Source organism: Parasteatoda tepidariorum, chromosome 3 (assembly GCF_043381705.1).
Source record: "Parasteatoda tepidariorum isolate YZ-2023 chromosome 3, CAS_Ptep_4.0, whole genome shotgun sequence".
Classification (NCBI taxonomy): Eukaryota; Metazoa; Arthropoda; class Arachnida; order Araneae; family Theridiidae; genus Parasteatoda; species Parasteatoda tepidariorum.
In genome coordinates, this window is record NC_092206.1 from 88,223,555 (window position 1) to 88,251,108 (window position 27,554).

General features: G+C 30.5%; 5 non-coding genes across 5 annotated transcripts; 3 read left to right on the forward strand and 2 right to left on the reverse strand.

Moving 5' to 3' along the window:
- Positions 1 to 16,413: 16,413 nt before the first annotated feature.
- On the reverse strand, positions 16,414 to 16,485 carry TRNAQ-CUG (transfer RNA glutamine (anticodon CUG)). Its single transcript has one exon. It is a non-coding gene; the product is annotated as a tRNA-Gln (tRNA).
- A 3-nt stretch (positions 16,486 to 16,488) lies between these two features.
- On the reverse strand, positions 16,489 to 16,560 carry TRNAE-UUC (transfer RNA glutamic acid (anticodon UUC)). Its single transcript has one exon. It is a non-coding gene; the product is annotated as a tRNA-Glu (tRNA).
- Positions 16,561 to 18,029: 1,469 nt separating this feature from the next.
- On the forward strand, positions 18,030 to 18,101 carry TRNAE-UUC (transfer RNA glutamic acid (anticodon UUC)). Its single transcript has one exon. It is a non-coding gene; the product is annotated as a tRNA-Glu (tRNA).
- Positions 18,102 to 18,105: 4 nt separating this feature from the next.
- Positions 18,106 to 18,177, forward strand: TRNAQ-UUG (transfer RNA glutamine (anticodon UUG)). The gene has a single exon. It is a non-coding gene; the product is annotated as a tRNA-Gln (tRNA).
- A 6,545-nt stretch (positions 18,178 to 24,722) lies between these two features.
- On the forward strand, positions 24,723 to 24,794 carry TRNAE-UUC (transfer RNA glutamic acid (anticodon UUC)). The gene has a single exon. It is a non-coding gene; the product is annotated as a tRNA-Glu (tRNA).
- The last annotated feature ends 2,760 nt before the right edge of the window (positions 24,795 to 27,554 follow it).

A 27,554-nucleotide genomic window follows, 5' to 3' on the forward strand; every position in this document is an offset into this window, starting at 1 on the left:
TCCATAACTTTCAAAATTAAAAATAATTAAATAAATAACAACAATTTTGCAAAAACATTAAAGAACATAAGAATATTATTTAATAAAATTTTAGGTTACTTTGAATTTTCGATTTTTTAGAAATGTACTTTTAAATCGTTACTTTTTTTGTTTAGTACTTGTACTTTTACTTGTACTTTTTACTCGTTACTTTTTAAAATACAAGATATTTACTTTTTACTCGTTACTTTTTTTAAAAATACTTGTACTTTTACTCGTTACTTTTTAAAAGTAACGTTGCCATATATGTTTATAACTGCCAACACGTAATTATGATGCAGTTAAATAGTTATTTGTTACCTAACTCATAAATTACAAGAATTTATTTGTTTAATTAACAAGCCTTGGTCTTTACTTGCAAGCGTGTAAGATATTGTTGGATCTTGCGTAGCTGGAATTATATCATAATTTATCAGCATGCTGATAAATTATTCCCATACCTTTAGAATTTTTGAGAAAACTTCTCATTTTAAAGTAAATTAATGTACTTTTCCATTTCACGAATATTAAGTCACCGGGCTCATGTAAATTCAACTGTTTTTATTATTATTATCACTATGCATATTTTTTTTAAGTCATGATTATTTTTCTTAAAAAAATAAAGAAATACATAGATAAATAAAATATCTGAATTTACTTGCGCCGGCGAAATGGAAAAATACGAATTTGTATAACTCCTTGAAAACTAGTTTAATTCATTTTATGAGAAAGAACAGTTTTCTATTTTCTTACTCTGCTGAAGAAAAAGAATTTGAATTAACTATATGTTATCTTTTCTCAGTTTGTGTTTTTAAAAGTCAAATCAACAACCTATGATAAGGCTTTGCGTCAAAACACTTATGCAATATCCGAATCGGTAGCTAGTGAGGTTTATACCTGTTGAAAACATTCTGACGACCTTTCTCACGAAAGTGGGCGGTTCTTCAAAACATCCTGCAATTTTATTTTATTTTAGTATTTTTTTGGCAATTATTCCCTTTCTCTCCCCCCCCCCCCCNCCCCCCCCCCCCTCCCCTTGTTTACATCGTCTGCGTTTTGAGGGGTCTTCGAAATTTGACTCGAGGTCGCGTTAAGATGTCTTATTTTTTTAACGATGACGAAAAATATATTCCTTCTTCACCTGTTGTTATACTGCTTGGGTTTCCATAATCTCCTTTTAGGAATTTCAGACGATACTTAAAAGAAAAAGAACTTCTATAAAATGAAAGGATCCATTTATCGTTTTCTTTTTACTGGAACTCGCAGAAACATAGTGAACATGACTGAAAATCTTGTTCTAGGGGTCCATTTTTAGGGATTTATTTCTATGGGAGTCTATAAAAGTTGTTTTTTTCCCTCCCTTGTAAATTTTTTTTAAAAGCAATTCCGGTTTTCTTGGCTTGCTATTTGTATTCTCGAACCCAAAATTTAGCCTCCACACCATCCGACGCATTATTCTGTAGTGTGGTTATTTATTGAAGCAATCCTAGGAAGTTCTTGAGATAATTGCAAATTATTCATTCATTTAAAATCATTCTATTTTTATCAGTTTTTTAGATTCTATAAATTGCATTTATACAATTCAATTTAACTAGTAAAATCTTTGGAATTTAATGTTGTCTATAAATAAGGGTCTACCAAAAAATCGACTTATTTTATGAAAACGCATAAATAGTTTAATCAGACGAAAACCGTAAAATGGTTTAAATCATAGATTTAGTTGTATATATAAAAAAAAAACTATTTTATTTAAAAAACAACATAATTTTTTTACAAAATACGGTTTGACTTTATAAATTATGTTAAATGTTCATTACCAAATTTAAACCATTTTTTTAAGGGACATGCGTAATATAATAAGACAAAATTAAATAAATTTTCATGAATTGATTTTAATCCATATTTTTTTCTTTTTTAAAAAATCCTTTGATTTATGCTTTATTAAATAGGGCTAGACTCTTTAAATTATATTTCAACGTTACATAAACCGTTTTTCAAAGTTGCTTTATTAATTTAATCCATACTAAAACAAATTATTACAAATTATTTTTGTAATTTCTCTTAAATAAGTGATTATTTTCAGTTTTTGATTTACATCTCAGCACCATATTCAATTATTTTGGCATTTTAATGGATGGTGAGATGATTATGGACTTTTTATTTTATATTTTAAAACCGTCTTTTAAACAGCCGAAGCAAATTCGGCTTTAGGACTACAAATGTTCAACTCCGTAGCCTTGTAATTTTGAATCCAATCCAGTAGACAAGGGAGCTCCTGGATCAAGTATTGGGAGAAATTTGCCTTCATGAAGGACATCTTGATGGAAATAACTCGTATTTACGCTACATATAGAAAACCACGAAAACCTCCCATGGTTAGCCTGATGGCACGGTTACTCTATCCCATGATTCGTCTACCACTGAGGCTATTTTACGTTAGCACTGTGGTCTGTGCGAACCGGTTGCGAAATTCGCATCGACCATCCATCACTGGGATTCGAGCCTGAGTACCTCATCAGGAGGTGAGAGCTTTATCCCCAGACCCACCGTGGCCCCTCTAGGATATACTACTTCTCAATGGAAAAAGTTATTAGTGTTAGTATATCTTTCCTTTTCAGTTTCTTGGGATTATTTGTTTCAAAACGTGGGACCATCGGTAATTAAATATGTATGGTGAAAATCAGTTACACGATCAGGTTCTTACAATATCACCCCTAGCATGATACTAATTCAGAACAATGTTTGAAAGCATATTGACCTTTCCGCGAATTTTCAACATTTTATAAAGTAATATTTAAACGGTCGGAGGCAAAGGTAGGTAAAACATAAGAGACTCGATAAGTTCCGTAAATTTTCTACATTTCATAAAGTAATATTAAAGCGGTCGGAGGTGAAGGTAAAACATAAGAGACTCGGTCAGTTCCGTAAATTTTCAACATTTTATAAAGTAAGATTTAAACTGTCGGAGGTAAAGGTAAAACATAAGAGACTCGGTAAATTCCATAAATTTTCAGCATTTTATAAAGTAATATTAAAACAGTCGGAGGTAAAGTCAAAACATAAGAGACTCGGTCAGTTCCGTAAATTTTCAGCATTTTGCAAACTAATATTTAAACGGTCGGAGGTAAAGGTAAAACTTAAGAGACTCGATAAGTTCCGTAAATTTTCAACATTTCATAAAGTAATATTTAAACGGTTGGAGGTGAAGGTAAAATATAAGAGACTCGGTCAGTTCCGTAAATTTTCAACATTTTATATAGTAATATTAAAACGGTCGGAGATAAAGGTAAAACACAACAGACTCGGTAAGAAAATTGGTAAAAGTTTCTGCATTTTATAACGCTTAATGTTAAAAAAAAATATGCTAATAGTGTCCTCCTGCTTTTAAAACAAAGATAAAAAATAGTATAAATTTAAAATGACTTGAAACAATTATAAGGATTTCAAATTCGATTAAGAACATCTTTAATTTTAATTAACACTGATTTGAACACCAATGTCGCGATAAAGACTAATTAATATAACGTTTCTATAGACATTTTTTGAAAGAAAAAAAAATTATTTTCAATTAAATTCAATTCGCAAAAGCCTAAATACTAAAAAAAATCTCTAATCATTCTAAATTTTATTCGGATAGATGTGGTTCTCTATGGAATTGATTTATGATATTCAGTGTTCAAGAAGGATGTGATGGGCATTGTATGTGAAAGATGTCCATTAGGAATTTCATGAGCACAGGGATGGACTGTATTTGATGGGAGATTGCCACCCTGAGGGTAAAGGGAGGACATTGAATACATGAATGAGAGCAGTTCGAGGGGAAAGGCAGCAGGTGACGCTTTAGAAGATCATCCAGTTCCTGTTTGCTTTATATAGCGCTCTGTCGCCGCCATAAATCCAAGAACATTGTAAATATGGGAGACACCAGCCATGGCTTGTTATTTTGTGCGTTTAGAATGGTGCTTCAAAAGCATATCTCTAGAATGGAATGCGTTTAAGTTTGGGATCAATTCAAAAGTGTACATTAAACAGCGTGTATCGAATCGTTTTATCCAATCAAAAGAAGTATAGCGTACCTAAATCTGATCACGTGATAAAAAATACGCTTCTATCACACGGCAATCTCCTTTACAATTTGATTGCGTTCTTAAAGCAAAAATAATAATAAATAATTAAGAGCTACAATAATAACTACTGATCCTTGGCCATCCGGGGATAGAGCGAATGAAGTTCGAATCCCAACGATGCCTGGTCGATATGAATTCTGCACCCGACTTTCACCGACCACAGTGCTGGCTTAAAATATCCCCAGTGGTAGACAGATCATGGATTAGAGTCCTCTTACTGTCTGGCTTCGAGGTTTCCCACTCCATGTAACGCTAATGCGATTTACCTCCATCAAAAAGTCCGCCTTGATGGCATATTTCCCCCAATATTTGATCCAGAAGAACCCTTGTCTTCTGGGTTGAATTCAAAATTTCAAGGCTACAGCGCAATTGAACATTGAATGTTGTTAACTAAAATTGAGTCGGCTGTTCAAAGATGGTTATAAAATATTAACTAGAGAGTAGTGGTGGCTCAGGAGATAGATTGCTCACTTCCCAATGACGTAACGCAGGTTCGACTCCTAGAGATGGCTGCTTGATATGAATTCTGCACCCGGCACTCACCGGACGTAAAATATGGGAAGTTGTTGCAGTTTTCCTCTCCGTGAAACCCAAATGCCGGTTAGTTCTATCAAGAAGTTGTCCATGAAAGCTAGTTTGTTCCGATGCTGGATCTAGGAGTTTCCTTGTCTTCTGCATTGAGTTCAAAATTACAAGGCTACGGAGATGACTCAGAATTAGGCCGGTCCTAAAATATAAAATACTAACTCAAGAATTTGCATGCAACTGAGATTCCATAAACATAGCTGTTAACTCTACTGGATTTTCCCAGTATCTCCTGATCTAGTGGTTTAATCGGAAATTCTCTTGGTTTCTGCATATATTACCTAAAAGTGAAAAAAGTCCCTATTAAGATATATTTTTTACTTTTTTCATTCTTTGTTTGCTTGTGTATTTAATTATTAAAAACAGTCACGAGTAACAATTGAATTCTCACAGCAGTTATAAAAATAGCATATTATTCGCAAAAAACATCATTTCATATTGCGACGGAGTTTTCGAAAAACAGCCTTAACTCCTTAAGAAGGTTGTGGCAGGGCTTATGCGACGACACTTATATATAACGTTTTTTAAGCATTAATGTTATATGTTAAATGTTTTTATTGCATTGTTCATTATATTCAATATATTAATTATAGTGCATTTCGACAAAAAATTAACTAAAACTTTTTTTTTTTTTTTTTTTTTTTGAACTGTAGCTTGGAGATAGAGACCTATTGCAGATATGAAATTAGAGATGAGAAAGCATCTAAGATCTGTTAAAAAATATCTTATGCTACAAAAAAAAAAGTGTTCCTTGTTGCAATTTCTATCATATGCATTCATAACTATGCATACATTAAAGAAATTTTGCTGTTCATGATCTGGGTTCCACTGACACTTTAATTATCAAGCTCGGTTTTAAACGGTTTAATATTGCGAACGATTTGAAAGTTCAAAATTTTTTTGCAAAGTCGTTATAAATAACAAATCCCCTGTTGATTTGCAATCGAATTCGGCTTCTAATTCGAATAAAAAAGGTAACCAGATAACGTCGAACCTAACGGTACAACCTTCATCAACCCATGATACGGAGTTACCCAACCATCATCGAATTCCGAACATTTTTATCGCTACTTCCATTCACGGTGACACATCTCTCTAGGTACAAAAGACCCCCCGGAGGCACGTGTTCAGCACGAGCCATTTGTTTCCACCCCTTTTCACTTTTTTTTTTATGTCCCTTCAGCTGTTGCCCGGGTACGTGCACCGAATAGAATCTGCATTGAAGATGGCAACCATCCCTCCAGTCATACCGAAACTTTTTTTTTTCTTCTATCCCCATACAATTTATATGGTTATATCATAAAAGTCATACCTGCATTAACGCCTGCTGTCTGTATAGAAACCAGAATTTTACTTTTAATTGTACCAAATTAGGTTGGGGGGGGGAGGCTAATAATGTCTGATACCTCAGGCTCAAAGATTTATTGTACAGGTGGTGTTAAATTACAGTCAACTTTTTTTGCTTCGATTATCTAAGAATGAATTGTATCTGACAGATTTGCGATGTTAATCGTTACTCCTCAATTGTTCGATTTAAGTTTTGGACAGAATCATTTTCGCATTTATGTTGGTCTCTAAGTTTGGTTGCATTATTATTGTCTGTAAATGTTGTGTATTATTTGTCTTATGAAAAAAATAAAAATAGGTGAAATAAATATGCACACTTTATTTTTATTGAAGTGCTTCCTTATGGTACAAGATTTGACTTACAATATATGTGTCCTAAAGGCGATAAAATTTTTGAGTCCAGTGCTGTTAATTGCTGCTTTAATTCTTTAATCCTAGTTAATTCAACTTAAATCTGAATTTTAAAAATAAAAATAAAAAAAACTAGAGGGGCCGTTACGAAACCATATTTTATCTAGGTGCACCCTAAATAAAATGATTGGATTTCGTCATATATTTTATAACCATTACTCGTCCTATATTGAGCTTATATAGAAATAGATTTGTCCGATTCAACCTAGGCAGGGTCGTCGGGCTACCGAAGCGGAGGTGCCATCCCCTCAGCAGAGGTTTAAAATTGTGATGGCATGTCTTCGGATCATCCTCAGGGATGTTTCCCAGACCGTCGCCAATAGCCCATTGTGCAGCTCTAGTGCGACGTAAATTAACTACAACAACAACATCAACCTAGGCATTACCTATGCATAATTTTTTAAGCCTGTCTAAGTCTATTGGTGTAAAATCTTAAGATTCCAGTCTTGGTCCTTCCAAGAACGTTCTGGATGCAATTTAGAACCAATTTCGAGCATTACTGAGGTCAAGATAAAATTTCTTTAGTTCTCTAATTTTTCAATTCAAACTCAGATTTTGGAATTTATATCTAAGTCAACTGCAGAGAGGACGATTTCTCACTATTCTGTATCTAAAGCTTGTATTGTTTAGCAATTTTGTTGTTGTTGCTGAGAGTGGAGTGCTTACAAGCAACGAGCATACATAAGATTCTAGGGCCAGGATAGCCTGGTTGGTAAGGCATTGGGCCCATGTCCAAGAGTTCGTGGGTTCGATCCCAGACTCCCCGTATAGTAAATGGTGACTCATGCACGTTAAATCTGTCGAGTCGTAGAGTCCTCCATGTTCCGATAACAAATCAATACCTCTGGGGGTACTGATCCAGGAGTTTCCTTGTCTTCTGGATTGGGTTCAAAATGACAAGGCTACGGAGTTGAACATTAGTAGTCGTAAACCCAAAATCGAATCGGCTGTTCAACGACGGTTATAAGTGCTCGACTTCGCGTGCAGGTCGTCGGGCTACCGAAGAAGGGGTGACATTTCCTCTGCAGAGGATCATCCTCAGGGAAGTTTCCCAGACCGTCGCCAATAGCCCATTGTGCAGCTCTAGTGCGACGGAAATGAACTACAACAACAACGACGACGGTTATAAAAAATAAAATAAAATCATATAGGCTTGTGTTAGTATCAGACCCATAGTTATGTTTTTAAGTAACTCTAAATATCAGAACATTTACGATCTACAGATTTGACCACTTTTTGAAATATTTCCAATCATATAGGCTCGTGTAAGAATCAGACCCATAGTTATGTTTTTAAGTAGATTTAAATATAAGAACACTTGCAATCTACAAGTTAGATCCTTTTTGAAAACAATATCCAATCATATAGGCTGGGATAAGGATCAAATCCGTAGCTCATGTTATGTTTTTAAGTAAATCTAATAAATAAAAGGAACATTTACAATAAATGATGACCGCCTAGCAACAACTTATAAATCGGCTTTTATTTTCTTTTGTGAAGTTTTAAAAGCGTCCGGTTGTGAACCGGAAGGCGTGGTATGTGTTGTCTCGCTTTGGTTCTCGACCGTTACCTGTGAAGTTCGTGTAATTGGCCTTCGACACACGCTCCCTGATCTTGTCTTCACTGCCATGCGCATCCTTTTTCATGTTCCACTGCATTTCACAAAACCGCAACTCTTCTGGGGTGAAGGTCTTTTTTACCGGATCTCTGCTGGGCTCCAACTTTTTACAGTTACGACATTAAAAATCAATCTCCGCTTTTAATAATACACCCTTTCCTCATTTCTCATTACTTCTATTTAACATATTTTTTTTTTAGTAATTTTATTCATTTTCAAGAAGTGAATTTCAAATTAAAACATTTGTTATTGATGTGTTAAGATATAACGTAATTAGCAAATCGTAAAAAGTTATTATTTAGGTTAGTTTAAATTTTTCAAGTATTAAGTTAATCAAAGTTTTGTATTTAATTTTTTTTAACTCGAGCAGTTTAAAAAAAAAAAAACTTTAAAAATCCAGTTTCATCCTTCTAATTAATTTTTAAGGCTGAAGGGGGGGGGGAATTAACATTGAGAGGTAATTTTATCCGTTTTATTGCAGGGATATTTTTACATATCGCTATCAGTAGCGCCAACTACAATCGCCAAGGGGCCAAATAGATTTTAAATTTGTAATTTAAGGGGGGAAAAAAAGCAAAAAAACATATAGATGTTTGCCCGGGGGTGGCTACAAAAGTTGGTCCATTTCTTTTCTTTTTTTCTTTTTTTTTTTTTAAGTTTCTCGCAGGGGCAGCTGCCCGAAAATTACCAAGACTTGGCGATTATCCTATCCTGCCACAGATAACGATACGGAAATCTCCCTTTTATTATTATATTATATGCTTTTTCATTATTACTATATTATACAGTAATTTATTATTATTACATTAATATTATATTATTTGCTATAAAATCTTTTATAGTGTATATAGTTTTTTAAATCTTTCTTTCAATCTTTTTTTCTTAGCTATGTTTACCAGCTATGTTTAAATATCAAGAAAGTAATAACAACTGCAAAAAGAACAGCGGCGGCTCAGGCAATAGGTCACCTTGGTTCGAATCCCAGCAATGTCTGGTAGATACAAATTTAACTCCCCACTCACGCCAATCACAGTGCTAACGTAAAATATCCCTAGTGGTAAATGGGTTAGATTCCCCTTACCATTGGGTTAACCGTGAGAGGTTGCGTGGATTTCTTCTGTACGTAACGCAAATGCGGATTTGTTCGTTCAAATAGTCCTCCGCGGAAGCTAGTTCGTTCCAATGCTGGAACCAGGAATTCCACTGTCTTCTCGGTTGGTTAGAACATTATTATGGTTAGAACTCGGTTGGTTAGAACAAGATTAGAACATTGATAGTCGTTAACTCGGAAATGGGCTAATGTTCAACTGTGGTTATTAAATAAAATAAAAACAACTGTAAAAATATCAAAGAAACAGCATTGTAATATACTTATGTTGTCACTTATCACTGAAAGCTGATGTGGGCGTGCTTTTTCTCTGGACAGAGTTTAAAACTTACGTTAAATTTAAAACTCAGAAAAATAACGAATGAACTACGAAATGAGGGTCCCTCATATTTATCTGGAATGTGTCATTAAAACTCCTACTGCTGTAGTTCGATATGAGATCTTCCGCGTAATTAAATCATATTTAATTTAATGTAATTAAATCCTATTAAATCATGTTGCCAATCTGAGGCTAATGACTTAATTTATGATAGAGTTGCATTAAAGTTGATTCATACAATTCTTTTCTCCCTTTTCGGAATTATCGGTAATTTCACATTGTCAGTACCTCAAGATTTATGGAATTAACCGATTCGAGTAAATCAATAAGGAAAGCAAATAAAATGACTCACTCGGCATAAAACTCATGGAGAAAAAAAACGCGGCTATTGCTTTCTTTATTGATTGTTTGAGATTAGTTATAATTTAGAGTTCGGTAAAAGGCCTGAAGCTTCCGTTTACCTTGCATTAATATTTCTCATTTTCCCGAGAATGTTCTCTTTATTATTTTTTTCTAAATTGCGTCTCTTAATTAGTGTTTAAAAATCAGGGGAAAGGAGAGCTATCTATTAGAAGGGATAATTAACGTTATTTTTAAGTGATTTCTCTACTCTAATCATTTGGTTTAATTTGAGTATTAAAAAAGTAATGTAATGTTTTCTAATTATAATAGTTGATTAATTTTCATGAAAAAGGGGTTGTTTCAGACTTTCTTGTAAAGGGTAATTTTCTATTTAAAAAAAAATAATCCAAATTTTGTGATCCTAAAATTAGCATAAAAATTAGGTTCGTTCTTGCAGTTTTTGCGAACGTGAGAAAATAAGGATCTGTTTCTAAGAGGCCTCTACCCCCGCCATCTTGGATTCTGGGTGAAATTTTGGATTTTTGTTTTCTAGATATTTTTTTGTACAGTACAGAACCCGTTATCCGGAATTCAGAAAACCGAAAAACCAAAAAACCGGAAAGAAATTCGATAAATTTCCCCCCCATTTTTAAAAAAAAAAATTTTTTTCCTCATAAGATTTTAGGATTTTTCTTTCTTTTTTGAAAGATGTTTACCTTACCATCATTTTGGAAATAATCATTAGTGTATTACTTCATCGTTTTTTCCTCTTTTTAAGATTATTTCCAAATTTTTTTTTTAGTTGGGTTTAACAATAAAAAAACGGCTTTTTGCAGCGATTCAGAAAACCGGAAAAATCAGTTATCCGGAATAGCGATGGTCCCGATCGTTCCGGATAATCGGTTCCCTACTGTACTTGACAAACTTTTGATGATGCATTTATAATAGACAGTACAATACCTCAAAAAAGGTAGAAAATAAAAGGATCGCTTTATTAGATTTGGAAATGATAATTTTTCGAACTTCTATGAATTTCTCTTCAAAACTTTAAAGGCGTAAAATGATGCTATTTGGGGTTTTAAAATGATTGAATTAAGGTAATTTTTTTTTCTATTTTGAAAATGAAAAATATTGTGTGGGGTTATTTCGAAGAAAAATTTTTTTATGAGATTTTTACGAGAAAATTATTTGCGATAAATTGATTTGAGTAGGGTTCATTAACTGACAAAAATTTCTTCTAAAAAGTCCCTTGAAAAGGACAAAAAACACATCAGAAGATCATTTAGTTTTTTAATAACCAGGCGAATACTATATACCAAAATATTAATATATACCGAATAATATTAAAATATATTATAATACAAAAAATAAATTAGGTAATTGTTATATATGCCAATTAATATACCAGAAATAAATTCTCAAAATCTCATAAAAACACATTCGGGCATCAAATTTATTTTTAGAATTTCAGTAAAAATAGTTTATATATACAAAAATTTCCAACAAAAATTTTTTCTGCGAACTATCTCATGAAAAAACCTCTGTGCATTTAATTCAGTTTTGAAAATTTGGTCAGTTTATATCGAAAACTAATTCTGAGAACTATCATATAAAAACACATTTGTGAATCTAATCCCTTTTTGGAATTTTGGTAAAAGCAATACAGTTATATACAGGAAAATTTTCTAACAAAAATTAATTCCGAGAACTATCTCATGAAAACAATTTGTACATTTAATTCATTTTATAAAATTTGCTCAGGTTATATGGAAAATTAATTCTGAGAGCTATCTCATAAGAACATCTTTGTGCACATAATTCATTTTCGGAATTTTGTAAAAGCAACACAGTTTGTATAAAACAAAATTTCCATCAAAAATTAATTCTGAGAACCATTTCATAAAAACACCTCTGTGCGTTTAATTCATTTGTCGAACTTTGGTCAGTTTATACCATAAATAAATTCTGAGAACCTCATGAAAACACATTGGTGCATGAAATTCATTTTTGGAACTTTGATAAAAGCAACACACTTTTTTCCGCAGGCAAAATTTAATTCCAGGAACAACTTTCGAAAGAACGCCATACGCAAATATCATTACTTTCCACAGCCGCAACGTTTGTGTATCCATTGTAAATATAAAATGAAACCGTATACTGTTCTTGGTAAGAATGTCAGTCACTATCTCAATTATAGAATTTATTGGCAAAAGTAGCAGGTGCGCCTTTAAAACTTCAACTTTCACTGTTTGCACAGCTTTTTTATCAGAAAGCTATTTTATAAATTAGGCAACCCTCCTATAAACTGCGTACTATATAATATTTATCTTTTAGCTGGGTAACTAAAAAAAATTTTTGTTTTCCTTAGTCGATCGGGTGAATTCGATTTTTGTTTCATCTTGGTTTCTGAGAGAAAAAAAAACTTTCCTTGTGCTTGTTATGTCTCCTTTAAAATAAAATTAAATATCACACGATGTTATGCTTTTATTATTATTATTGTATTTTAAGTTGAAGTAGGGATTTCTAAGAATCTTTCTTTTTCTTTTTTAAATTACTGATTGATAACAGGTTTATATTAAAACAACCCCTATTTTTGAGTGAAATAAAATTAAGTGTTATGAAAATAACTATACCTTTTGAAATAACAGAAGTAAACTATTTGAAAGTACAATTGCTGTCATTTTCGTTCTCTTCATAGTTATTTTAATAAAGAACTTTTTTTTATTATGAGAAACGAAATTATAAAAACTTTAGACAGTAGTCGATCAACTTTAGTTTTTTTAAGTGACGATTCGAGTTTTATAATATATTTTAGTTGAAGTTTAAAATTTCTTTGGCTTCCTAAAGCACGTTTAAGTTTGAAGCTTTCTTAAACTTAAAAAGGAACTCACATACAATAAAAATATCTAAATTGCTACGTGCGTAACGTCATTGCTTAAAATTTTTGAGAGATAATCTTAAATCTCTCTCTCTGTGAGTGTGTATCTTTTAAATATAAAATATGTTTTTTTTTTTGTTATATCGACAATTTAACTATTCAAAAATTGTTATGAGATTCTGTATATTACTGAAGATATTGTCGTGAAAAAAAACTTATTAATAAAGACTCGTTTAAACAAATCAGTATGCAACTCCATTAGGGTAAACCAACCAGTGAAGGAACATTTCATATATATTGATTAAAAATAAGAAATTGAAAGTTTTTCTTTAGATTGATTGGTAACAATAGCTTACTGCCAAACAATAGGAAGTCATCTAGCAATGTTTTGCATTACCTGATCAAATGGACTTCTCTGGAAAAATTGTTGAATTTGTTATTATCTCTGCATCACCTTGTTTCTTTGAAAAAATTAAAAGGTGAGTGTTTGTATTTATATGTTTGAAGTGGAATTAATTGCATGTAATACTTTTATTTTTCTCACTGTGAAAAAGAGAATTCAAAATATAGTTATTGAAGTTACGTTTTTTTTTAAGCATTATAGCATCATAAAGTACTGAGATAAGAGGGTGTTTATTCACTGGATCACCAAACGATGAAAATCCAGTGAAGGAACAAATGTTCCTTTACTGGGTTTTTTTTCTAAGTTAATGAAAATAAAAGATAAACCTTAATTTTCTTGTACCTTTAGTGATGTTCCGTATCAAAAGTATGTTAAAAATACGAAAAACAACTTCTAACCAGTGAGAGAACAGGCATGTTCCTTTACTGGGCATGGATTTCCCAGTGAATGAACAGTATGTTGACACTTTAATATGTTGACACTTTAATTTTCAATTCATGATTACAAAAAAAAAGTTAACATTTTCCAAGTATTTATATGTTATAATTTCAAGAATAGGCTTGTTCTAAATATTTGTATGGCTTATAAATTCATAAAGAGCATTAAAAAATAACCAAAATTCAGTGTTCCTTTACTGGGTGTTCATTCACTGGTAAGAGCTGTTCCTTCACTTGATCTTCTTACTACTTGTTATTTGAACCTCCAAAACTTTAAAACAATATTATGTAAGTTCTCTACAATTTTTTTACATAATTTGCAATTAGTAACAAATATGTTGACAGTGTCATTTAACTAAAATCACGAATTTTGAAATTAATATGATTTTTTAAAAGGCAAGCGAAGCTTAAGTGTTCTTTCACTGGTTAGTTTACCCTACAAACGTGTTTTGCTGAAATTAAAACTTTCCTAACAATATTGAGACTAACTGAACAGAAACTATATATTTTTTGTTGTTGTTTTTTTTTTTAAATGTAGGATTAAAATCTGTTGTCTATGAGCTTGCAATATTTACTATAGGTTGCATATTACAGGGTGTCAAATATCTCGAAAAATATGCTTCGAATCAGAGATCTGAAGAAACACGGGTGAAATATTTTTAAAAGAAACATTCACCCGAACCCTAACCTAAATACTAGAGGTTACGTTGGAGGAAAATTTTGAAATCTTAAAAATAAATCACCTTTTTTTTCATTGCAGATTTCGAATTGGCAGAAAAAAGTATCCAGATCTGACTTCCAATTTATCTGATTACTCCAAAGTATCCAGATCTGACTTCCAATTTATCTGATTACTCCAAAGTATTCAGATCTGACTTCCAACCCGGTTCAGAAGACAAGGGAACTTCTGGATGAAGTATTAGGAGAAACTAGTCTTGGTGGAGAACTTTTTGACGGAACTAACACAAATTTGCGTTACATGGAGAGAAAAACTACGAAAACCTCCCACTGTTAACCTGACTACAAAGGGATTTTAACCAATAATCCGTCTACTACTCAGGATATTTTACGTCAGCACTGTGGTCGATGCGAGCCGGGTGCGAAATTCGGATCGATCTGCCTCCGCTGGGATTCGAACCCGGTTCACCTCATTGGGTGGCGAGCATTTTATATTCTAAGCCACCACGGCTCCCTCTCAATGTTTTTTTTCTTCTTTTTTTTTGATAACCGTCGTTGAGCCGGGATAGCCTGGTCGGTAGGGAGCTGGGCTTATGTCCAAGAGTTCGTGGGTTCGATCCCCGCCGGCCAAAGACGATGGTGTAAAACAATGGAAGTAAATAGTAACTGATGCACGTTAAATCTGTCGAGTCGCAAAGTCCTCCATGTTCCCATAACAAATCAATACCTCTGGGGGTACTGATCCAGGAGTTTCCTTGTCTTCTGGATTGGTTCAAAATTACAAGGCTACGGAGTTGTAAACCCAAAAATTGGGTCGGCTGTTCTTATTCAAGCCGAGGATATCTTCTAGAATTTACTTGTTCATTTTTTTTAAAATTTTATTGATGACATTATTTCAAAAACAATAAGAAGAAGAAAAAGCATTTTATTTTGAAGCTTTTAATAAATTTTGGCGATTTTATCTCGCTTACCAATTCCGCGCTATCAGAAAAGCTGTTTACATCAACTATCGATTATAAGAGATTATTGAACAAAATTTTTGAAAAGAAATTTTTTTTTTATATATATATTCAAGATTACGTTTATACCGCACTTTAATTCGAGTTGTATTATCATTAAAAATGGAAACATTAAAAATCATCTGAAGATTGTTACACGCATCTTCTCCCCCTTAAATTTGTCTCCGTCACTGATTTTTATGCTTAATCATACCTAATTATTCTCATACTGCTGTACCTCTTCTGTACTGTCGTCCATTTTTGTTTCAAAAAACAAGGAAAGGGTTGAAATTAGATTTTAACCCTCTCTCAACTAAATATTTAGCCCTTCTCTGTCACGAAGGGAAAGGGGAATTTCAAACCTATGATTCATTGTTGAAATAAGAGGCTTCGAGCGGATTACCATTAAGAGCTAATAAACTTAAAAAAGACATTAGTATTCTAACTTGTTAATTGCATTTATTTTTATCATTACCCGCATGAGATAATAAAAAAGAAGGAAGAAAAAAACTTTGATTAAAAATACTTCCATATCATTTGAAAACTATTTTGTAATTTAGCTCAAACTTATTATATATGTTTTATTAAAAAATTGTTTAATAAGCCTGCAAACCAAATATTTTTTTCCCCTTTATTTTAAATAATCGATAATAATTATAAAAATTAGGTAAAAAGCTGCTTCGAAAAAAAGACATCTAAATAGATTAAAATGAGATTTATGAGCATATTTTTTCTATTTTTGCTACATAAAAGAAAAAAGAACTAGTTTAGAGAAAAAAAATATTTGGGAAAGAAATAATCTGTCTAATCATTATAAATACATATTGTATTGTTTTAAGTTCTGGCAATTTTTTAAATATACAACGAAGTTTTTTTTCTCAAATCCTGTACAGCAATTTTTTAAGATGACACGAAATCTCCTAATTATGCAGTTGTTAGTAAAACAGAATAAACCATAAAAAAATAAATAAAAATTAATAATAAAACAGCAATTTATAAATTAACAAGTATATATTTTTATATTTAACAACACTTTTATATTTCAATTATTATAATAATTAGCATATCTCTTTCATATTAGCGTATATTATATTTAACAAAAATTATTTTTGAAATGAAAAAATAGTTCTTGTTTTAAAACTATAGGTTCTACCGAGATTTGAACTCGGATCGCTGGATTCAGAGTCCAGAGTGCTAGCCATTACACCATAGAACCATCTTCCCATGCCGGGAATCGAACCCGGGCCGCGTGGGTGAAAGCCACGAATCCTAACCACTAGACCACATGGGACTGATCCTAAGACTAAATCAAAAATTTTAAAACTTAATATTTCAGAGAAATATTTTTAATTTATATTTTTTCTATGAAGATTTTTGTGTTATATACTAGAGTGCCTAGAGGCAGGCACTCTATTATATACTAGGGAAACATTTTACGTGTTATAAGTTTGTAGCATTCTTTTTTTTATTTTTATTTTTACAATTATTCTGAGAACGATAAGTTAGTTAAATTAAAAATTACAGTTATTGTTATTATAGTTAATATTTATATATTATAGTTAATATATCGGAGAAAAATATGTAAATTGATATTTTTTCTATGCATATTTTAATGTTATATACTAAAGAAACATTTTACATCTAATAGGCTTGCAGCATTTGTTTTGTTTTTGCAATTATTCTAAGAACGATAAGTTCGTTAAATTGACAAAAAAAAAAATGAACAGAAAATGGATGAGTTTACTAGAAAAAGTCATAAAAAAAGGAAAATTCAAAATTTGCTCAAACCAATCTTGACGCTGAATAACCCCTAATATATGTTATTAAATTCAGGGATCAGTATTATTTTCAATTTTTATTTTTTACGACGGCTATTTTAAAAAAAAAAATATTTCCTACAATATCTATCATGGTTTAATTAGTCAGTATTTAATTCGACTGAAACTAAAGTAATTACCAAAATTTTCAGCAAATATTGAATCCAGAGCATAGACGTATTTTAATCTACCAATAAATGGCTGTATCATTTTCTTTGTGCATGCTTTGTTCTTCAAAATCAATACTGTAGGATTTAAGTCGACTATTTTTTTTTTTTTTTTCAAATTTTTTATTGGGAAAAAAATGTAAATATACTAGTTGGGTCTCTCACCTGCTCCCACATTCAACGATTTTCAAATACTGATAAATTGAATTCTTGTGGGTGGGTTATTCAATATCTTGTTATTATGTTTCGGAATTTTATTAAATCAATTTTAGAAAGAAAAAAAAGCTTAGATTATCTCAATAAAAACAAAACAAAAAAATATTATTTTTTTTTTTTCTGTAAGTGAACAAAATTGTTTGCATAATTAGTAAAGGATATTTAGTTAATAAAAGAAATTTTCTAACACACGTATTTATTAGCTACAAAATTTAAAAATTCTGAACATATTTTTTAAGTACCTCTATCCCATCTTATCTTAACCGACATTCTCTATTGCTTCATTGCAATGCCATTTTAAAAATCGAACTTTATCTTCTTTAGAGAAAAAGTCAAGATTAAATCTCGATATAGACTCTGAAATCAAAGATGAAAAAAAAATTATCTATTCTTGAGAAAATTTTAACAGATTTTTACATTTTAATTTCATTGCATATTTTTACTCTTCCAATTAGCAGATAAAAAGGAGAGTTTTTCTTATTGTAGAATCTTATTTAAAACAATTCACAGAATCTATGTTAAAAGATTTAATTTAATTTAGTGAAAAGGATGCAAGTCAATCCCATGTGGTCTAGTGGTTAGGATTCGTGGCTTTCACCCACGCGGCCCGGGTTCGATTCCCGGCATGGGAAGAAGGGTTCTATGGTGTAATGGTTAGCACTCTGGACTTTGAATCCAGCGATCCGAGTTCAACTCTCGGTAGAACCTATTTTGAACATCAGAAGTATTTTTTCCCATTACTACATAAATTATTATTATCGTTACTTATTGCCACGTAACTTTCTTATTTTGCATATTTACTTTACTAATTTACTTAACATTTACTTAGGTATATTTTGAAAATAAAGCACTGAATTTCAGCTGGGTTAATATATATATATGTTCATTTCTAAAATTTTCATTTTCCAAAAACTGTGGTTTTTCTCCATTTTGACGTTTTGCACCCTTTTCAAAATGAGCATAGACAGCGATGGCTTCAGATAAGTTAAACTTAACCTAACCGTCATGAGTATCTGTTGCCAAGTCCCAACAGTTATGAAAATGGCAAAAAAGAATAATTTCATATGACGACGGCGCATTCGAAAAACAGCCTTAAGAACCCGATATAAATAGTAATTGGTGAAGTTAAAGAATTAAAAATGACTCTCCTATTTCTCCTTTTAATAATTATATATTTATTTATTTCGGTTTTTTTTTTTAAAAAAATTGAAATGGAAAATTATCTTTAAGTGCCATTAGAATTTTTTTTTTTTAAATCTCAGATGTGAAAAATTAATCTGCAGATGCTCTGATATTCTGCGGCTCCCGCTGTCTTGTAGGAGAATTTCTGCAACTGGGGGTGCGACTAAAATTTGGTTTTGTCTTCTTCATGACGCGAACTGAGAAGCAAAGGCAACTTAAATATCTTCTTTAATGTAACGCTGCAAATGAAAAAAAAATAAATAAAAAAAAAATAAATAAATAAAACGCGTGAGAAAGTCTAAAATTCAATATTAACCATTACCAAACACTGCATCTCATTTTTCTGATGAAAGAGTAATTATTCAATGCTTTTTATTTCACTTAGAAATCTAAGTTTAATCGCATTTAAGACACTGTATTATTACCCATGACTCAATTGTTGTTGTTACTCATCTCCAGTCTGGCCTGACGGAGGTCTGTGAATCCATTGACGCGCTAATCTTATGGATCCCTGCTTGTATAAAAAACCAACAATTTTTAAGGGCACATATTTTTAAAGCTGCTTTTCGAAATCACTTTTAGTAAAAGGCACTTTTTGAATGCCTAAAAAATAGAAGTTAAGTTATAAAATATTACTATAAAGAAATGATTGGGTCTTTAAAGCGGGTAAATATTCGAAATATTTAAAATTTATTAGCCTACTTCTAGCCATCTTAATCGAAAGAACGTTTTGAGTTTTGTGGATTTTATTTTATGATCAAAATTTAAAGAATAATGCTGTAAAAATATTCCACAATATGTCAAAGAGGCCGTTCAAATTTCACGTAAGCATATTTTCGGCTATTTTGGATTCTATCTTTCCCCTTGACATCAAAAATAAACGAATCACCAACCCTCTCCATGCTTACGTTAGAATGCTGCAACATTCTCCTCTACTTTGCTTTACGCACGACGACGTAACTACTTTGACTTTTAGTGTCGTAATGTAATACTAGTAAGATTAAATTCAAATTAATAACACAACTTATTAGAAAAAGTAAAATATTACGTTTTCATACATTTTATAAAATTTTGAGTAGAATATTTGTTAGGAATCTTTTGTGTTTCGCTTCTATGGTCAAAACACTTGACCTCTGAAAAATATTTTTTCAGCTTCATTCCCTGCATTAGTATCAAATTTGGAAATTTTCAAATTGTAATTTTTTTGTTTACATTTTAAAAAAAATGGAAAACTAGGAAATTTTAATAATTTGCATACATTGCTCATACTACTCCTCCCTCTTGTCAACCTAAGCCAGTGTTTCCCAAACTTATGAGTTTTGTGTACCCTTTCTAAATTTTTCGTAACGCTGTGTACCACTAATAAAAAATGAATGATTTTTTACTATAAAAGTTGTATCAAAGTTAAAAATCACAACTGGCAGTTGACACCACTAATTATTAACTGTAAACTCTGCAAAAAGTAGCTAATAGAAAAATACATAATTGTAAATTTTCATGGCTAGTTTTGTTTTTAAATAAAAAAATTTTGAAATTTCCGTTTGTTGCATGATATTTCACATACGAACGTGTACCCCTTGGGGTACGCATACCACACTTTGGGAAACACTGACCTAAGCCAATCACAAACTCCTCCACCCCCCCGTTAGTTGCTTTTGTAATAATTGATCAGCCCTTAAGTGCTAAAAATTAAAATTTATATATTTTTCTCATGAAATGAATAAAAATGTTTAAAGGAATTAAAGTAAATTTTATTAATTAAAATTCTAAAATAATATTTGGTCGCACTTATGAGTTTACTTTCAAGTAAAAATTGCATTTTCTGTCATGATTTAAAGCCAGCTCAGGAAGAAAAAGTAATTTATAAATTCCGTTTTTTTTTTTTTTTTACTTTTAAAACCTTGGCGGTACTTTTTTTTTTTTTTATGAGTTGTTAGTTATATCTCTATTCTTAAAAATTTATAAATTTCAAACTGAAAATCTTAATTGAAATTTTAAAAAATATTTTTTAATTACATTAACTTTAGCAATTTACAAATTACTTATTAATTTAGATTATATTCTAAATGTTAAGAATATTTTAAATTGAAAAATAGCTTATTACCCTGTTTACTTTTTTGCTCGAGTAACACCCATAAACATTCAAAAATAATTGATACGAATTACATCGGATTACAAGAAATCATAATAAAATACTTTTTTATTAAATCATTTCCGGAAATATTTTTCACTTAATCATTTTCAAGGTTTGTGTTCTGAATGACCTCTATAAATAACACGCGAAATGTTTTATTTAATTAAATTCTATCAGAACTTATTATTTTTGACTACAACATATGTTTACTGGATAACTAATTATAATCTATGTATCTTATTCATGCGGCTTATTTTTAACGCACTACTTGGAAACAAAAAATGCTTTTCTTTAAAAGACTCCCTGCAGCACGGGCTTTAATTTTGTGTTTTTATTTCTATTCATAATTATTTTACTTGTTTGCAATTTATAATGTATTCTTAACCCTATAACCCGAAAAAACACTCAAGCTTTCGAAAAACAGCTTTTTGATATTCCGAAAAAAAGTAGATTTAGTGGAAAATCACTTGTAAAGAAGTCCTTGGGGAAGAAAAATAAATAAAAAGGAGCCCTGGAAAAAAAAAAGTTTCTTTAATCCTTCGACGCAGAATTTTTATCAAACATATTTTTCCTACTTTTTCCATCATTTTGAATTAATTTAGGGCAAAATAAATAAAAAATATTATATTAAAAATTTTAATAATTTATGGTTATGAAATGCAATATGAAACTCCAGTGTCTTTTTCTGTGAAAAAAAAATCTTCTATCAGGAAAAATCTTCCAAACACGACTCATTTCCAGACGATAATTTTTCAAATTTGCACTTATTTGCCGTTTTTTAGATCTAAGAGAAACAGTTATTCATCATCGAAATTTCTTTCATTTACAAAATCAATTAATTGAAAAAATTTTGAAAGCGAGTAAAAAAACATTTTTTTTAAAGCACTTTTTTTTGGATTTTATATTTTTGTAGAAATATAATCCCGATAATCTAACAGATTTTTTTAAAAATGGAAATATTTTTTCATTATTATCTTTAAACAATTAGTTTAAAATAACTATCTTTATCTTATTTTAATCAAATACATATATTTAAAAAAAGTACTTGAATATTTATTCAAAAATAATTAGGTACTTTTTGTAAGAGAAAAAAATATATATAAGGACTAATTTGTGAGACCAATTTTTATATGTTTTAATTTTATTCTTATGACTTTGAAAGTGCTCTAAATATTTTATAGATTCCAATAATTTTAATATAATATTCATAAGCAAGCTATTTTTTTTCCAACTAAGTAATGTTTTTTTAATAGTATTCAAATTAAACAATTATTTTTATTAATATTTTTAACAAATCTTAATTTAATTTTCATGTTTTGCATTTCGGACTAACTTTTAAACCTTGCATTATATCGTTACTTTGTACTTCAATTTTGCCTTGCATTTAAAAAAAATTTTTTTTTATCCTGATCCCGTTTTTTTCTTCTTTTTTCTTTTACCTTAATATATTTTTGACATAAAAAGAAATAAATTGCATTGTACGTTTTTAAAATTTTATTATGTAGTATTACTTCGTAAAACTTTTATATCATGCATTAAACATGGCTCATTATAATTGCTGTTAATTGAAAGGGAAAAAAATTTCTCGTGCTGAAGTTCTACTTCTATTTTAAATGAAAAAGGAAGAGCGCCATCTAGTATCTCGCAAGGCAGTTAAATAGTTATTCTACTATGACAGGAGAAAGAGCATAGCAACAGCAGGTGCAGTTTCTCCTCCAATCATGGAGGTAATATTGTGAGGGGGGAGTAAGAGTAGCATGCCCCCTTAATCGTAAATGACACGCTTAGCAAGATCCAGCTGATAGCGCCTCTTCTAGGGATTTTGCCCTTTTGACAAAAATGTAAACAAATAGTGGAGAACATCACACATAAGAGGGTAAAAAATTTCGAGATGGGTTAATGCAGAAACTTTATTTTTCTTTAGAATTTTTTCATATTGCAATTAATAAAAAAACTGTGACTACTTCTGTGCCTTGGGCATGATCAAGGCAAACATTTATAAAAATAAAAATCCATATTTTAAATTACGAAATTATTGTGCAATAAAAAAATATCTCAAACAAAATACTCCTTTTTTCTTCTTCTTAAATGCGATGAAGTTTAAAATTGTAATTCCCAAAACTTTGGAAATTCCCAAAATCATATTTCAGTCGATAAAATATTTTTCTTGAGCCAAATGCGAAAATAATTAATTTAGTAATAAAAGTTAATAGTCATCTCAAGTAATTTTATATTTTGTTGTCGTGACGACTTTTTTTATTGCGTTCCAAAATTGAAAAACATTTTCTAAATGTAGTAAAACGTTTTCTCAAAGTTAAATTCAAATCGGTTTTAAAGATATTGAAGTAAATTTCTAATTCGTTTTTCGAAAATTAAGACAGAAAATATTATTGCAGGAAGAATGAGCTAATCTACTCAATATGTTTTAAAATAAATGAATTCTCAAGCCACGGTGTTCTACGAAATGGAAGAAATTCTATTATTTAAATTATCTTTTGCAGGAAGGATTTTCTAGACTTGTTTTATGTATCGAGGAAAAAAATAAAGTTTTCTCTTTATTTTTATGCCCCCTCTCACCCTCATTTTTTAATTCTTTTTTTATTTTTTTAAACAGAAGATACATAAATACTATTCTGCTTGTAGCAAATTAAAGGAAAATTATTCATATAATGTAAATGCAGATCGGCTTTAGAATATTGGCGTAGCTCTTGAATTTTCTTTCGCACAACAAATTTTGATGCTACCTTTAATTTGTCTTTAGTCTAGAGATGCGTATTGAGTTGGCCCTTGAATTTTCTTTTACACAGCAAATTTTGATGCTACCTTTAATTTGTCTTTAGTTTAGAGATGCATATTGACTTGGCCCTTGAATTTTCTTTTACACAGCAAATTTTGATGCTACCTTAACCTTTAATTTATCTACCTTAACCTTAAATTTTGATGCTACCTTAACCTTTAACATAAATTATGATGCGACTTATAAATTTCAATGACTCAAGATTTAAAAAAAATAATAATAAATAAATAAATAATTGTGCAATATTTCTTAAAAGTCATACAACATATTTTTGAAGAAAAAAAATCCACCATTTTCTACTTTTTTATTTCTTTTCGCAAATTGTAATTCAAAAATAAATAATTGAAACAGACTCAATACATCAATAAACAATAGAAAATATATTTATTTTTTTCCCGACTCAACTTTCCAATCATTTAATTTTAATCAATTATTCCGTGATAAATGTTCCATAGTTTTTTCCTTAATATTTTTAAACATTTAAGTCATTGAAATAAATGAAATAACAGCTAATTCGATGTAAATACATTACTAGGAACTATTACTGTATTCGCTGATTGTCCCTATTCCTGATTGCAAGTGGAATTTCAGAACTATAACAGCGCCATCAATTGTTTATTCAAAAAGAGTCATAATTTTTCCTTGAAAATTGTGATAATGAAAGACGAAAATCCCACGTAGGCTTAACTGGACAGTGAATCATACACTGCTCAATGAATCAGGGGAGGAAAAACCTTGAACCCGATCATGGTTATCGCTGACTGGGCAAAATTTATTCGAAACGGTAGATTTCTAATTCTGCGGTGCCCTTTTTATCTTTTGTCAAGTTCATTTAAATAAATTAAAACCAGACACCTACAGATACTACAATAATTCATTCTCTATTTCAATTTGTTTACTTTATGTTGTTTATCTTTTTGTTCAGCAACATTTTGTTCAGCAATATTCAAAGCAACATTTTCTTATTCTTAATTTAAATTGAAAGGTTTTTAAAATTTCTTTTTTTTTATTTTTTAAACGAAATTGAAAATTTATTTAAAAGATATATAAACAAAAATAAATTTTATTGCTAAAATAAAAATTCAAACATATCAAAACAAAAATTGTTATACAGTATTTATTTTTTTCTTATTGTGTGTATCCCATGTGGTCTAGTGGTTAGGATTCGTGGCTTTCACCCACGCGGCCCGGGTTCGATTCCCGGCATGGGAAGAAAAGATTTTTTAATTAAAAATCATTGATTTTTGAAAAAAAGTCTATTTATTGACTTCTGTTTAAATTAATACCTATAAGCTGATATAAATTTTTTTTCTTTCCCGAAATGTTTTATAAACAGCTAAAAAAATCAGCATTCTAAAATTTATTTCATCAAATATCAACACGTTTCCATTATTTAAAGAATCTATCGTATTCATAGTTTAAAATGTTTTCTAGCAAATGTAATTGAAGTAATGTAGTTAAATAATTTAGTTATAATAAATATTAAGGTTATATGCATTTGGTCTGAGAGTAGCGAAAAAAGTAAAATTGATGGTCAAAATTAAGGCTGATCTAGATCGGTCACTTAACTGTGACTAAAATGGACTATTACGAAAGCAATGTCGCTTCTGTTAGGCTGGCAACGCCCTCTATGTAAACATTGATTGAAGCTGCCTACTACGCTTTGTCAATACTTCGGGTTATATGTTATTTGTGGACAAAGCCAATTTATGAAATGAGATGCTATAGGATTTATCGCGTTTAAAAATAATTTGTTTTCAATTAAGCTTTAAAAAATCAGATGAAAATAAAAAAACCTAAATTGTTAATATTGTAGTAGGTTAGAGATGTTCTTAGTAATCTCTTATGTCTCTTTACTCTTCTATTATTATATATATTAAAATCAAATTAATAAAGAGAATTTTAAATAAATATTGTTTCACTTAAAAATGATTATTTTAATGAATTGAATAATTTCAATTCATTAAAATTATATTCAATATTTAATTAATTCAATCATTATAATTCAATTATTAATTATTTTCAATTTAAAATTATAAATTTTATAATTGTTCTAAACCGTTTTTTACAATATCAAAAAAACAGTTTGCTAAGGATGTTAATGACGCACATCGTACATACAAAAATAGCATTTTTCTTTTTCATCACAAAAAAACATCCTAAATATACAATAAAATCAGCACTCTTTCAATATATTAGACAGTCGATTAAATACTATTTAATTCCTAAATATGAATTCTCTCATTCTTTTTATTGCCAAGGCAACTAGAACATCTTTCTTACAGTCGAGATGGAACATATTTTTTTCGAAGCTCTGTCGCCAAGGAAAATAGAAAGGCCATAGTTTTAAGTGCCTTACACTTGAAGAAACGCGATTATTTTACACTTTACAGATCATTTTGTTGTGAAGAATTATCTAGGCTTCAAAACTTACAAATAACTTAAATAATTTAAAAGTTATTAAACTTTTTTAAAAATCGCCAATGTGGCGACATTTTTTCAATAAGATGGAAATTATCAAAATCACTCCCTTTTTCTCAGTTTTTGTAAATTTTTATGAATACAAACTATGCAGCATTGGACCAGTTTTTAAATATTAAAAAATTAGAGCACATTTCTACAAAACTGTTGCTTTTCTTCATATTGATGTTTTGCTGCATTTTGAAAATAAGCATAGACATCGCTAGCTTGGCCAAACTTGACCTAACAGTCATGATTAACCTAACCTAATGATTACCCTAACCTCATGACCTAACAGTCATGCAAACTTTCAGCAGTTATGAAAATGGCATATTATTTGCAAAAAAACATTTCATATGACGACGCAGCATTCGAACCTTAATATGTGATGTAATGTAAACGATTGGTTATGCTAGTAGCGCCCTCTGGGTCATTAGAGTTGAGATGTTTCAACAGATTAGCGAGCATGCATAATACAGACGATTAATATCTAATTCAGCCTTGGAAAAACTGTGATTTCTAATGTGGGTTTTAAAAGCAAATTTATTTTTTTAACTATCCATCTATATATTATATAAAACGCTAATACGTATGTATCATTAGAATCGATGATATTTCTTTTCTCGCGTTGGCAACAATTTTCATTTTTGATTGATAGGCTTCGGCACGCAAGAGCACGTAGTGAGCATCATATGGTTAATCTATATTATATAAAACGCTAATACGTTTTAATTGAAAGGCTTCGGCGCGCAAGAGCACGTTGTGAGCATCATATGTCTAATCGGGTGAATTCTCAACGAATTATCAAAAAAATTCTCACAAAATTATCTTCATCGAAGCCGATGCTTTGCATCCGGCGTTCAGTACTATTTCATATTGTTTTACAGCACATGGTTTTAGCCCTCCGGTGGGAAAGACTTTAAAACAAAACTTACAACAGTTACTTTTCTCAACAACTGAAATTTAGAATAGTGTGATTAAGAAAAATATTTGAACTGTTTGCAATTTCAAATTAATATTGAAATGCACAGGTTTAGAATTTTCTACAGTGAAAAGTTTTCGGAACTTCAGTGTTCAAAAAAGTATACGAAAGCTAGACGTTAAGAGCGTATCCAATGAGCGAGCAAAGCGAGCATCGGATTGCGAAGCAATCCGAAATGAACTGCGAAAGCAGTTCCGGGGGTTGGTGAGCGCCAGCGAGCAGGGGGCGAAGCCTCCTAGTATAATATAAGTTAAAGACAAATCCACATTAACAATTATTTCGTTATTTAAATAGGCAAAACAATATTTTTCACTCCAAGTAAACGTTACTTTTGTAGCATACATTTTACAGTTTTAAGCTAGTTTACCATTCATCTAAAGAAAGATATTTTTGGCCATATACCTTTTGCCAAATATTTTTTTTCTTTCCTTAAGAAATCTATTCTTATCGGTTAGATTTTTTTTATTGTTTGTAAAACCTTAATCTCTCTTAATTGGTATACGTATGGTTACTTTACGCTCTCCTGAACT